General features: G+C 39.2%; 1 long non-coding RNA gene across 2 annotated transcripts in view; it reads right to left on the bottom strand.

Annotated features, from left to right (window-relative positions):
* Positions 1–1361: 1361 nt before the first annotated feature.
* LOC142604294 (uncharacterized) overlaps positions 1362–15000 on the bottom strand; it is a 234523-nt gene continuing 220884 nt past the window's right edge. For both annotated transcript variants that reach the window (XR_012838169.1, XR_012838166.1), the window contains one exon: positions 1362–2193. This is a non-coding gene — a long non-coding RNA (uncharacterized LOC142604294). The remainder of the gene's footprint in view (positions 2194–15000) is intronic.

The following is a 15000-nucleotide window of genomic DNA, read 5'->3' as shown; positions in this document are numbered from 1 at the left end:
AGTTTAGATGCCTGATCTGTGTGAAGCCTTTGTCTCAGTGAAGTCTGATGTAGCAACAAGGTCCTGCAGCATCTTGGTTAGACACAGGAAACAGAGAGAAATGTTTAGGCAGAACTAACCCACCTATAAAATATTAAGAAATACAAATCAAATTATGTGCTGTAGATCCGAAGTTCAAGAGTGATGAACAGTGCAGAATAACTTGTGTGCTTGTGAATCTTCTTATGCAAAGCCAGTGAAGTACTTAACACATGAGGGACAACCTAAAGCTCGCTCTGTTTTTTGTCAAAGGGGGAAAAATTGCAAAAAGTGATGGAAAGTTGAGTCCGATGCTTGGATATTGCCGGCTCAGTTTAAATTGAACAGGTACAAGAAATGTGATTCTGCATGCAAGTATGATTCTGCTGTAGTATGATTTTTACACCAATATTCTCTATCAGATTAACATGTAAATTAAATGAGAGAATACATACGATATTGTGTTCTTACTTAGACAAAGAAAAATGATGCCAACTAACTACAAAATAATCTTTGTCCCATGTTACAGGAAAAGCTAAGCAACAGTTTTCCTGTCGACTGAAATCATTATTCAAACAACAATAGAATGAATGTTTTCTAGGCCTCAAACACCAGTGTTTATGCTTTATGTTTTAAAAGTTAATTAATGCTGCAACAATACAGCTGAAAATATACTTTGCAGTAATTATCTATCAGAATGTCTACAATAATAATAATAATATTATGCTTGAAAGCCTTCTGTATATTTTAGTATCTGTTTTGAGTTGGTTTGGGATTTTTTTGAGGTGCAAACTGGCATTCAGTATAAATTTTAACTCTAAATGTTACATGACATCTAGTCCAGTTTTCTAAACATACAAATATGTAACAGCCTAATGTTGCACAATGGATAACATTTTTTTTTCTTTTAGGAACAGTTCTGCTGCTTAACAATTGAAATAATAGGTATATTTCCAGACAAGGAAAGCTCCTTTGGTTCTCTAAATTCTGCAGAGAAACAATCACAGTCCAAAGCTGCTGGTTCCCCTCCGCCTAGGTCCCAAGAGCCTGACTTGTGATTGTTGCTAAAAAACCTCACAAGTTAGGGTCTCAGGGACTAGGAAAAGTCCAATATGATCCAGTAGAATTCGTCTTCCAATATACTGAATTGCTTAGTAGTCATAATCGCTGTCAGTAAAACTTCCACTGCCATTGTTAAAAAAAAAAAAAAAGGCAAAACAAAGCCAAAAACCAACGTCCCCCCCCAAATCAACAACCCCTCCTCCCCCACCACCCCAAACAAACAACCCACAGTTTCAAGAAGGGGGGCAGAAAAGATCAAATAAGCAGGCAAGACACATACATACATTCAAACAATGTATCAGCTGACTGAACAGACTTTTCTTATAGTCCTTAACTTTTGAAAAGAAAAAAAGAAAGAACAGAGGAAAAAAATCTTCACTGCCTCTTCTCGCAAGTAGCCATATTATAATGCATCAGAGGGAAGCGTCTCAAAATGGGTTAAAATCTGCTGGAAGCAGATTTGTACAGTAACAATTTTATTCTATTTCCCTTAATGCCTGAAAGAAGGATTAAATGCTTGTTAAGGGGTTTCTAATTGAAATATTTCCCCATTGTACTTTTAGTCCTACTGTTCAGGTGGGCCCTGGGTTACAGAGTACTTTAAACCCATTCACGATGCAAGGATAACCTTTGGGTGTGTATTCACTTTTTGCCTCTTCCCCACGTTCAACATTTAATCCTTCTACAGACTGCTAGCAAAAGCTTCTTCCTTTCCAATGGCAAAACTAGCTTTCACTCCATAAGCTGTAGAAAACATTGACATGCAGAGATTGTTTTCACTTGAACCAGATTACTCAAAGCACACATAACTTTCAAATACTGTCGATACAGTACGAAGAAATGCTCGGATTTCCCGAATAATTTCGTTCTGAAGCCGAACACTTTTAATGGCACGACCACAATCCCGAATTACTTTCGCATTCATTCTCCTCCGATCTTTAGCCTTGTTTGCAGAACGAAAAAGAAAATTTCTGCTTTAGGGATGGGATCCACCGTGGCTTTTTTTTTTCCTCCATCAGAGCCCAGAGCAAAAGAAACAGCAGCCATAAAGGTCCTAGCCACTGGAGCAGAATCTGGCATAGAAAACTCAGTGCTCTTCGGGAAGCCGTTCAGCTTTAAAAAGGAAAAAAAAAACAGAAGGGGGGGGAAGAATTAGAATCTCTGCTGGTCGAACAGGTGAATCATCCATTTACAAGCAAGCTGTACAGAGCGCTCTGCTGAAGAAAAGATTTGCCAGTGCCCCCCACCCCCACCCCTGCCCTTCACCCTCCCCTCCAGAATGATACTTCAGATTTCAGAACATTTTGGATTATTTAAAATATTATTTCAGCTGATGATATAATGCAACATTATATAAGAGACGTTTCTTTGTCACTGTGCACCATTCAATCAGCTATGCCTCAGACACAAAATAGTTAAACGAAACAAAATATATATATGAGATATATATATATGTATAGCAGTCCCTAGATTTCATCCAATTTCTTTTTTTAAAGCTGATCATGATTTAACAAACAATTTTGACCACAGCTTTCAAATCAATAATTAGAATGAAAAATCTCTCCCCTCTATAAATATGACATTAACATAATTATACCACCCCCATCGCATAGACCCATCCTCTTTAGGGAATACATCTGATGCTCTGAAGATGGAAATCAGTCAGATTTTAGTTGCTCTCAAACGTACCTTTGCTTCTCACTGACTGACTGGCTTTACCTTCCATGCACACACACAGTCACTAGCACACACACGCACACACACACACACACATACACATGCGCGCGCACATACACACACACGCACGCACAAAAAGGCAAGGCAAAGCAGCGGATGCTGACTCAGAGCAGTTGTGTGTGGAGGGGGTGGTATCGGCTGGTATTTTCACTGCACTCATCATTAACATTAACTCACTCTCTAGCATCCACCCTCTCTCAGACCTGCTGGACTGCAGCATTTGCATGACGCTGTCACTCTAGCCCTTGTGGGTCAGATGTTAGAAGAAAAAAAAGCCTCAAGGCTCTCATAAGGAATGCCTTCATTTCTTCCAAAGGGTCCCTCTTCTTATTTTTCCACCTTTCTACTTCCTCTGTTGCTGTGTCTCAGTTGTTTGACATCTTTCCGGAAGAAAATGTCTTGAGCTGCAATAAGCCAGTAGTCAGTCGGTCCTCCCCTCACCTCACACTCCTATTCCCACCCCCTTTTTTTCCTAATCAATAAGACAGATCTCCAAATGCAGTTGTGAAAACAGGCTCTGACACACAGACTTTCATCCTCGATCCTCTGCCTCAGGAATAGCAGGCAACCCAGGCTCACACGTGATGTAGAGAGAAATAATGCCAGTAATTCTTGAACAGTCTTAGGAGTTTATTCTACGCCTTCTTCATTTTTTCCTTTGCTTGAATAAATACCAGTGGGAAGGACACACTAGCTCTCAAAAGCTACAAGGATTCATTTCTTCAGAAAATAACGAACATTAAAAAGACTAATATTAATCTTCCTCAAAATTAATGCTATCTTTCCCCCCCCACACACACTCATTGTGCTCTTTATAAGTAGGAATTGTCTCATAGCCAAAACACTGCCAGGGTCTGAAGAATCATTCACTGTGCTGAAATCGTGAGTTTCTGGACTTCAATCGGTATTTAACCAGACTAAGTAATTTTTTTTTCCTTCTTTTTTTATTTATTTTAGACTTCTTAATTAAAAATAAAATAAAAACCGAGAAGCCGCTTGCATCAGAGGGAGCACTGCGAGAGAACAATGGCAATACACCCGCACCACCACACCGAGTACTGAAAATGCATGTTTGAGCTATGCTTGTGTATTTATCTGTATGGTATTTGCTCCGTGTTGGTAGAGCAGTCTGCGCACATACACGTACATCGAATACACACACACATCATACACACAGAGAGACACTCAAGACACGTATATAAAACACACAACACAAAACAAAGCAAAAAGGCTGTTAACCGAAACACAGGCACAAGTTGTCTGACAGGCTATGAAAATCCACAGAGCATAATTATTGTGTGCATTTTTACCTTGTTCCTTTGTTCTTAAGGCAAGGGACTTTAACGACTTACGGTGTTGACAATCTTTCGGCTTTTCCCTTTTTACGCCAACAGTATTTGGGAATTATTTTTCCAGACAATACCACACCACTGTGATTCGTGGTATAAAAATTATTTACCGGGGGGGGGGGGACACGACACACAACGATGGGGACAGGTGATACGCAATTCGCCAGCCAATTCTCAAAGCTGCCTGGTGCCGTAGAAACTCTCGGCGTAGCCGGGCAGGCAGGTCCCAGGATGCAGTGCTACACCGCAGTCCCGGCTCAGGTAGCCATTTGGCAACCTTACGGCAACAGCGAACGTGAAGGGCATCCGCTCGCAGGAAAGGTCCAAAAGAAAACAGCGCGCAGCCCCGAAGTACAGAAAGGAAGCCGAAACGCCGGGGTACACACCCTAAGCCCATTTCGTACGTGCTTATAACCAGTCGTCGTGATGATAATTAATTTCTTAGGTAAAGGACGGAGGAAAATAGACAATTAGGAAACAGTTAAGTTTGTAATCTCAGGGAAAGGGAGAGACGGAGACAGACACACACCCACAGACAGAGACAGAGAGCGAGCGGAGAACGCCAAGCATGAGACAACAAAAACAAGACTGAAATCAGATTTGGGAAACTGAAAAAATACAGGATTACAGCATTCAGCTTAGCATTTACTGAGGTATTAAAAAAAAAAAAATTAACACATGCACAGCATGGCTTAAAATACTTATTGCCATCAATAGTCTGTGACGGATGCCGGCTCCTTACTGCTATACGTACATTAGATTGGTCATCGCCTCTTAATCTCCTTTTGCTCAGACCCATCCATTTTTTGCTGCTCCAGCATCTGTGCCCTTTATGCTTTTTTTCTGTATAGTTACCCACAATACCCTGGATAAATTAATGTCATGACCTCGCTATGGCTATCAGACAGAAAAAAAAGTCTACTATTTTAATAATTGAACGTGTGCGTACAGCAAACTGCCTACCGATAGCCCAGCTTTGTGGACTGCCTCCAAAAGCAGCCTTTGCTAGCTCTGCGAATCAGAAACAACAGATGCAAATACTAGCCACATAGACCCAGCTCTCTGTCTTGCCTTTTTTTTTAAAAAAAAAAAACAACCCACCCTTTTCAGTCTGTGCCATCTCATTTTCCCTGTGTCTGCCCCCTCAACGGTTAAAAACATTAGCCTGCTGAAATTAGAAGCTTTTGAATAAAAGCATAAAGATGAGTGAAAATTATAAATGGCTGTAGATTCTGGAAATTTATACCCAGACGGTGAGTAGGGAAGAGTACCCAGGTTCAAGTGCTGAGCCTCACTCAGGAGCACCTCTGGGGCCAATGGGACTGCAGACTAGATTAAATCAATAGTCGTCTGAAACAAGATGTCGTAATCAATCAGCTCAATTACCACTGTCATAGATCTGGGCTTAAGGTCTTTCCTGATTTCACTCTTCTAATCATTAACCCTTATACATCCTCAAAATGGGAACTCACACTTGCTTTGCTGCCCTACCTTTCAGATCATCAAAGTTTAACTTAGCATTTTTGCCTCGTTTTCCCTTTCCCTATTTAAATAATATAAGAACGGGTCAGCAAGAAACATTTTAAATGGTCGTATGGCAAGGTTAGATGCACTCCTTTAAATGTACCTATTATATATTTGCTGTGTGTGCGCTTATATATTATTATTATGCCTCCGGGAGTGGCTGGGTGGATCAAAGACTGCTGCTTAATTAACATTCAACTTCAGCTGTTTCCTTGGAGATTAAAAATAGAAGACTAGTTGAATTAAACTGAAGACGTTCACTCCTTTCACTAATCCAATATTATAGAACTCCTCTCCACTCAACCTAGTTAGGAACAGCTCATTTCTGGTCAATCAACCACTAGGAAAATCCATTTTCAGTTTGAGGGTAAGTGTGAAAAAGTTGGAAAGACATTTTTGTATGCATGTCTGAATTTCACGGAATTGCCCAATCCTTTACATTTTGCATCCACAGTACAGTAAATCCCCATGCGATGCAAGGAGAAAAGAACCATTGGGTTTGAATACAAGCAGAACCACTTTAAAATCTAGCCTGTAATTACTATTCGCTGTAGGAAGATTAAATGTCATCCATTTAACTTATTTTTATTCCCATGCAGGTCCTGAAAGGATCAAAAAGCTTTTCATAAAAATGCTCCAGCAACTGCCAACATATCCTTCTCTCAGTTTCTCAGGAGGAAAGCAAGAATCCAGGTAGCAGATACCCAGAATTTCGGTCTCTTAAATTCTATTCTGCTGATAGACTCAAGTAATAATAGTGAAAGAAAACCCCATTACATTTACAGTTACATCACTGTCTGTACACACTGCCTGTTTCCTAGCAGAACCACACCTTTTTTAACCATAGATCTGCTTTTCGGCCGGAGAGACCGAACACGCAACCTTAGTCCTCGCAGCCCCGTGAATGTCAAATAGCAGAATTAGCCCCTGGGCCATGGCAATGATATTTTGGGCAGGAATTTGGGCTCCTAGAGGTGCTAGGAGTGGATACGGGACAGGGGAAGCAAATAGGTTTTTCACGGCAGAGGCTGAGGCCGGAGGTCTGGCTGCGGGGAGGGCACCTACCGGGGCAGGGTGCTGCGCTATCCGGGACAGGTTGTAATTGGAGATCGATTGCTGGATTTAATGGCCCAGCTGTTTTCATTAGTACAAATGTAAAAAATTGGTCTAGAAAATGATTCAGCTGCTAGCATAGGCGCTTTTGAACAGGCTTACACCTCAGCCAGGAGCGACTTTGTTGCAGTAACTGACCCCTCACAGATGGAAAAAAAATTACCTCAGCTTTGCATCTTTTCTGGGAAAGATTTAGCTGACAGTGGGATGAGATACAAAAAGAACCTTAATTCTGTCCTTTAGTAATGCTAAATGAATGCAATGCAGCAGACACCACCTTAAACCGTCTGAAGGGTACTGCTCCGTTTTGCAGGCAGCAGTTAAGCCTGTAAGCATCATCCACAAGGGGACAGCATTCACATCCGCACTGGAAAGATGCAGTTTGTGTACAAGAAGAATAGAATGAGAGTAGCAGCCATTGCTGAAACCACCCAAAATTTTTTTTTAAAAAAAGAAAAAAGTGTTTCCTGGGTTATTACTTATGGAGAGCGAGGGAGGAGAGGTGAGGCTGGACCTGGATGTCAGATACCAAAAGCCATTCAAATACAAGATGAGCCTTTTGTTTCTTAGACAGCAAGAGTAAGGTAATTTGCTATATTAATACAAACTTTGTGTGAAAGACAAGGATTCTCTGGAATAACAAATAATAATGTTAAGAGAATGTGGTGACAAGAATTAGGTACTATTGGAGCAAAATCAGATCGTGTCTAACACGAAGGGAGAAATGCACTGATGTCAAACTTTATTCTGATTTTACGGTTCTCATCTTCATATTCTCAGTGTGCTCCAACAGGGAGGTAACGCCCTCCTCCCTCTTCTTTTTCTAGGAGCAAAACTTTCTTCATCACACTGCACAAGAAAGGGATACCCATTAAAATAAAAGGTTTAGCTTCCTTTAATGTAGCATTTATACGACTTAGAAGAATGAGACTGTTAGAGGGACCTGTGTCTAAGCATATGCCATAGTTTCATACAATTGTCCTTCTCACCTCACTGATGAACAGTAGGGGGATAAAGACTGCAGAAAAATCCCACAGCTATCTAGTCTCAGATCCATCACAAAAATCTACACTATTAATTTCTTGTTTAGAAATGCTACACCCAGTCTTTGCCTTATTTTTTTAGTAAAAGTGCCTTCTGTAACTTTCAAATTCCCACCTGATTGTGAAGTATTAAAAAATATATATAGCCTAAACAATCTATTACAGAAAGGAAATCACACAAATAAAATACAGAGAAAAAGCAATATCCTTCTCTCCCTACGCAAGCTCCTTCTTACTCAAGAAATGCTATTATCCCGTCTCCTTGCTGACTTGTCAATTTACCTGCCCTTTATTAAAACACAGACATATGACAGCAGAAATTATTGCAGTCTGAATTACTCTGAAAGTATATGAATACTGTTCAATTGACCTTGATTTCACTGGCATTTTCAATTAAAAAAGTAATTATTTGTGAAAACTATCCATGATTATATTTATTCTTTTTTGACCCATGTTTTCTTGAGCTTCAAAAGCATGAAATAATGAATGAATGAACTTTTCTATCTGTGAACACTTTTTATTCTTACTTCACTAATTGCTTCGTGTTACTGCTTAATACATCATTGGCACAATGTGAGGAAAAGGCCTGGTACTAAAATGAAATTCCAACTGTTCATAAAACTGTTTTTGACTACACAGTCAAGGTTGCATTTGCAGTCTGTTCAATAAGAAAGATGTAAAGTGCCAAGCACTATTTTAAAAATCCCGCTTCATAAACTTTCCAGCATGACATTTTTACTCTTTCCTTACTAATTAGGTATACGTGTATATAGAGATATATATAAAATTGACAAAAACGCAAGATTACGTGGAAGAAGATGGCCAAACCATGCTGTTTATTCCCAGGAGGCACCCCTCCATGCCCGTTTCACACTATTGTTGCAATCAGTGGGCCTGATCCTGCAAATAGGGCAATTCCAGTAACTTTATTTGGATGGATAGTGTCTCAGAAATGATCTGGACTATTTTTCTGAGCACTGATTCTTGGATACGTATATATCACATTAGAATCAGAGTTTATAAAAGGAAATTAAAGGCATTCTGTACATACTGCAAACAGCAACAGAATGTACAGAATTCGGCTATAGAAAAAAACCTCCTATTTTCTTAAGAATGTGATTTGAAGGTAAAAATTTGTAAGAAACATTCGGACACATCATTTCTACAGCCTTGTTTTAAGAGGTTTCAAAGGTACGCTGGGGAAAAGCAAAGCATTTTAATAAGAAAATACAAAATAGCAGGTTCAATGCCTGTGAAACCAGAATATTTTACATTTTCTAGACAGTGAAGGTTAAAGCTATCCTGCATTCTCATAGTTCTCTCTCTCCTTTCAATCAATCTCATTGATTTTTTTTTAAGGGTCAGAGGCTATACCTTCATTGATCAAAGAAACAGCCTGACACAGCGAAAGAGTCTGCCAATTCCAGACAGATCAATCACACCTTTGTCTGCTTTTGATACATTATGGTTATTTATTCTGCATCACCACGACTTTCTGTCGCATGGCTCTTAATGTAATAATGCTGCTCAGGGACAACAATAAAAAAGGGGGGAGGGGAAATATTCTATTTAAAATATTTTAAGCCTCTCTCTGGTATTTCTGAGGGTGGCTTACGATGGAACTTGGCCAACTTGTTTGATTTCATTTTTGCCTTGGAAAAGAACTCCTGTTCTGGTATTTAGCTCTCCTTGGTCAGCATTTTGTAGGATTTTAAAAAGGCAATCCTTTGAAAAATGATTGGTGCAAACTGTTTTTAGAAAAGTAATTAGATCTTGATAGGAGAACAATTATGATCTCGTCACAACCATAATTTTCCATGTTTATACACTGTTTTAGAAATGTTTTAAGAAATAGAATGTAACTGATACCCAGCTACAGCTACTGACTGCTTCATGACTGTAAAATGAAATTAAATGGTCAGCCTAAAATAATTGCTAGGAAATATTATTGAATAAACAGATATAAGTGCTGAAAAGCTCCTGGCTTTGCAAACTATTATGCTGAAAGCCAGATGATAAAGTTTTAAAAAATGCACTATATGCTCACTGTCTGTCGTGACTGAAAGTTATATGCTATTATCTATCTTTCCGTAGCAACTGCAAGAAGCCTTTAAAACTGCTGTTCGTCTAATATCAAATATTTTGTTCAGATTTGGTAGCCTATCACTTCACAAGCAGTTGCACTACTTAAGAGAAATCACTCGTGGGTCTTATGATATTTGTTGTAAGCAAAAGCACTAAAATCCAGTTCTAAAGGTGAAATTGTAGCCTAAGAGAAGTCAGTGGCAAAATGCCCAGTGACTTCAGTGGAGTCGGGTCTTCACTGCAAGAAGTTACGTCTCGACTCCTTCAACCCAAGCTACCTTCAGTAGAAAGGGCAGCTCGTGGGACCATGCTCTTATAAAGAATTTTTTAAAAACTAACACATTTCGTAGCAAATAGCTAACAAAGCTGTGATAAGCTCTATGCACCATACAGCCCTAGCAAAGACAGTGGAACTGTTCAGTAAAATTAAGCATGTAAATCTTTGCAGAATCAGGATATCAGGTAATAAGACATAATCACTGTCTTGAAGAAATTATCCACCTACATCGTTAGAACATTAAAATAAGATATACGATAATCAAAACATTTGGCATTAGTTTCTGATTTCATTGTGCCTGCTCTGTAAATTATTGTGCACCCAATTTACAATTACATCAGCATTATTATGTAGAGCAAAAGGTAAGTGGTATACAAAGCTGAAATATTAAACCCATTAAAAAGTTATGAGTTTGACAGAGTCCCTACATGTATTTGTGTGCATGCCAAGAAATGCATTTTAAAACCTTTAACTAAAGGAAACTGCCTTCCAGTGATAAACTGCTATGCCTAAAAGACATTGCTAAAATGCTACCGCCACTCTCAAAGGCCAAGAGACCTTAAAAACGGTTGCTGGCTGACAGCATTACACAAAACCATACAGATTCTTCTGTAAAGACATAAAGCTGAATGCGCAACATTTCAGAGAAGTTTTGAATAAGTCTATTTGTCCGGCTTACTTTGCAAGGGCTCTGTAGAAAACAGCACCATAAACACTTTCAGTCCCCACACAAGGGCTAAACAAAGAGTCCTCTTTCTAGCCATTTAATCCAGTAATTTATTTTTTCAACCATCACATAAATCGAAACACAGCTGTAACCAATGACTTGCAGATCCAGTTCCCTGCCAGCTGGATCCTGTTCTGCTGAAGCAGCAAGATTTTTACATTGTTCACTTCTGTACATCTGGAGAAATCATTTGGGTTCAAAGGTGACTAGAAAAGCTCTTTAAATAAACTCAACCACACAGTGAAGAGAGGCCTAAGTGTCTACAAAAGCTACACGGAGTTACCTTTAAAAAGTTCTTTTTTTCAAATCAGCACAGAGAGACGTTTCTTTCAACATTTTATGATTATGACATTTTAATTGAATTATACACTCAAATACCTATTTTGACAATAAAGAAACATTTACTCTTTCCCCAGAACTTTCAAACACAGTGTCAATACTCAAAAGTGATCACAGTCATTAGCTCGTGTACTTATCACATTTAAAAGAATCATCAGAAAAATAGCAATGGAATGAAATAAAGTATCAAAAATATACCTCAATTAATGCATCTTAGCTGTTGCCTGACATGCCGCTCGACTTTCAATTAAAAAAAAGCAAACAATAAAAAAAAGCATATACTGTACTTAGATATGCTGAACTTGAAATCTCTTAGAAGTTAATCCTTAAAATAGCTTGACTTCAAAAAGTCTGCATCATCCCTTACTGCATGAGTCTGCTAGTTAAGTAACAAAAATGTCCCTGACATTTAGAACTGCACACAGTAAATTGATTACAATGCATCATTTCCTTTAGAAAAGCAATCACAAAGCAAACCAGCTGAATCTTTCAGAGGTAAATAACAATGAATATTGAAGCTCATATAATCTGTATCTTTGATTACTTTTCAAACAAAACAGATGCTCAAATACAGTTACAATGGAGGGGGTTTGTGCCTAGCCCAGGCCCCACTAACAAAAATACTTACAACATTGAAAGTCCCTATGCTAGGTCTTGTTTGCAAATTCATAAGCATGTGCTCTCGGTTACAAAATCAACCAACATTTGTCATTGGATGTGTGTTTCTCTTCAAGCAGGTAAGCAGGACACATCCAGAACACGCCCCGGTTGCACAGGTAAAGATGTAGTTCCTTTGCTGCATATTATTAAAAGGTATTTCAAAATTCAATTAGGGTTGACTACTGTAATTGCTTCGTTTCCTTTTTTAGTACTTACTGTTATAGCTGGCTTGAAACAATGCTGATAAAAGTATCCTTTCTGCTTGCCACTCTGACCACATCTCTGCGCTGGCTTCGTGTTATTGCCCGTTATCTCCTCCTCACAGACTAACCGAGTAGCTACCTCACCTTCAGCTCTTGCTTCTTGTTGTCTACTCTTGCCTGCGCTTCCCCCCTTCACTCATAATTATAGGAATGCACTGTTAAATATGCTATCTGCGCTCTGTTGTGAAAATAGGAGCATTAAAAAAAGTAAAAATAAAAAAGAAGGAAAATACCATGTCTTTAAAAGCCAGATAAACCAGATAAATCGTCTGCAAAAATTAACATGCACAACTCATAACCAGGTAATTACTACATCACTCTGGGGCAAACTTCAGGGTGTTTAGATGTGCATTTCTGTCCATTAACATGTATAGATTTACATAAACATTCTAAAATTAAAAGTATCTAGTTTGCACTTAATTACAATGTTTCTGGAAAGCTTTCTCCCTTCAGTTCCTGATGTGTATTTACCCTTAACTATGGTCGAGTTTTTGCCTGATAATTAATGTAAGTACCACAAAAGGGAGTGAATTTTGACAGAACATAAGCTGCCACTGCCCAATGACTGAGCTTCTGCAGTGCCTCCCGTGGTTGACTTTGCCAAAATCGTCAGCACAATTAAACAGTATAAACTTCATTTACCATCATTTCACCACAGTTCTTTCGTTTTGCCACCAACAGGCCTCTCTAGGTCAGACTCTGACTTGTCAGAACTATTTGCCTCCATTTTTGATAAACAGATTAGGATTTATTATCCAATTCAGACATCACCTATGGCCCATTATGTAAGATTACCTGCCTGCCTGCCTAGGGTTTCAGGTAAGTTAGATTTGGGTGACTGTGAGTCACGATCTGAAATATACCCTTCAGAGGCCTGGGACAGTCTAGGAAAAGTAAAGTAGCCTGTAAAGAGGTATTACCTATTTTTGTTAGGTGCCTTCGGTTGCTTAGAAAACCTTGCTTAACTCTCTCACATCACAGTTGGCAGTACAGATGGTATTCTGATTTATCCAGGAATGTAACTCCCATGGCAGACCCTGAGGCAAAGGCTTTGGTGCTTTTTATATATCTGGTTTAAAATCTAAGCCCTGCTGAATCAATCTCCCAACTGGAAATCCAACTCACCGAGCTAGAAAGACTGAATCAGAGATTTTTAGATCCGGCATGCCAATTTCAGAATGTGCTAAGCCAGACCTTCCAATTATCTCAATTTTTGTTTGGCAAATGTTATGGGTGCTTCTACCTAGGGGTTGGGGTAATTATGCTTATCTTCTATAAGGTATTTAGCTATGCCAGTTTACAGTGCAGAGAGTCCTTTATGTAACCTGTACCACTGGGTGCTCTGCAGCAAGGATGAACAACTTTCTAAAGCTGGGGTGCCAGATTTCACATGCGTCTCCCGTAGTAAGACAGAGTTTGTCAATATAAACTGAACAGGGAGCCAGAAGCTGCTGCCATTTAAAGATGAGTGATGTTGCCAATCACCTTTTTGGCAGACTCTTGCTCCCATGCAAGGCAGCAATTCCCATTTGCCAGTTCTCAGCAAGCGTGTAACCCAGGACCTTCAACCCATAGCGTAAATCAGGACATCTGCGAAAGAGGTGGTCCTTTCTGCCTTCCCTCCTGCCCTCAGTCATTTGTTCCTCCACCTTGTTTGTGCTGACACTTGCATCTTACAGCTGCATCGTAAAGCAGATTAGGGAACTGATCCAAAAAGCAAACCAGAAGAAATACAAGATTAGTTTGCGGCTGGATCAATCCTCGATCTGGCTCGTTAAACAGCCACATAAACTAAGTGCCAGCACAAAAGGCCAGGTGGAAATGAATGCCACTGGCAAGAGGATTGAGTACTCCTTCTGGTGGCAATCTGAACTCAGATAATGTAAGTGGCCCTATACCTAGTTGGAACCAGGAGCTGTGTGAACCGTGGCCTCTCAAAGTCACCTCTTTAGGACACTAAGGGTCCCCATCTTCTGTCTGTGTCTAGCCTCACTATGCTCCCTGGCATCCATCTTGAACCCTGCAATACAAAATGAAAAATACTGTCTGAAGCAAATACATGAGAGTCTGTTATAGCCAGAAAGAAATTAGAAGATACAGCCAGAGGATAAAAGACTAGACACTCCAGGAAGTATCATGTAGAAGGCTATTCAAGGTGGTCAGAATAGTAAATGAGATATTAGCAACAGTCAAGTAATACATCAAGGCTATAAATAACTGTGAAATCAGGTATTAACAGTAATTATACAACACACAAAGGAGGTGCTCAGAGATTCCAGTACACTTGAAATGCAAATTACTGCAGAGCTAAGGATAGTTGTGACAACAGATTTAAAAACAAAATTAGATCTCTGATTTTCAGACACTATGAGGAAGTTTATTTGAACTTTGCCAAAAAGGGCTTAAATGTACCATATACATATAATTACTTGTACAGTCTTCTCCTTGCATCTATGTCATCCCACTTACCCGATTTAGAACAGTGTTCTCAGTCAATTATTTAGAAAGATAAAATAGACTGGCTTAGGTTTTTCATAAAGTCCATTATAGCCATAAACCATACAGAGAGAATCAATAAATTGTATGTTATCTCCATATAGCATTCAGCATTTTGCTTTGGGTTTGGTTTTTTTTTTTCCGGTAAGTAACATGCCTATCACTGATGTAGTCAGTACACTTTTCATTGGATTTTGATCTACAGGCACACACCACAAGGCAAACATATGCCTTTTCCTTCACAAATAAAGTGCCATCAGACACTGCATCCGTGTTTGTAAATCATTTTCGAGATGCTGTGTTCTCA

The sequence above is a fragment of the Balearica regulorum genome, chromosome 1 (genome assembly GCF_011004875.1).
Source record: "Balearica regulorum gibbericeps isolate bBalReg1 chromosome 1, bBalReg1.pri, whole genome shotgun sequence".
In the NCBI taxonomy this organism is placed as follows: Eukaryota; Metazoa; Chordata; class Aves; order Gruiformes; family Gruidae; genus Balearica; species Balearica regulorum.
The sequence above is the reverse complement of the archived record's forward strand: the minus strand, read 5'-3'. Positions and strand labels throughout refer to the sequence as shown.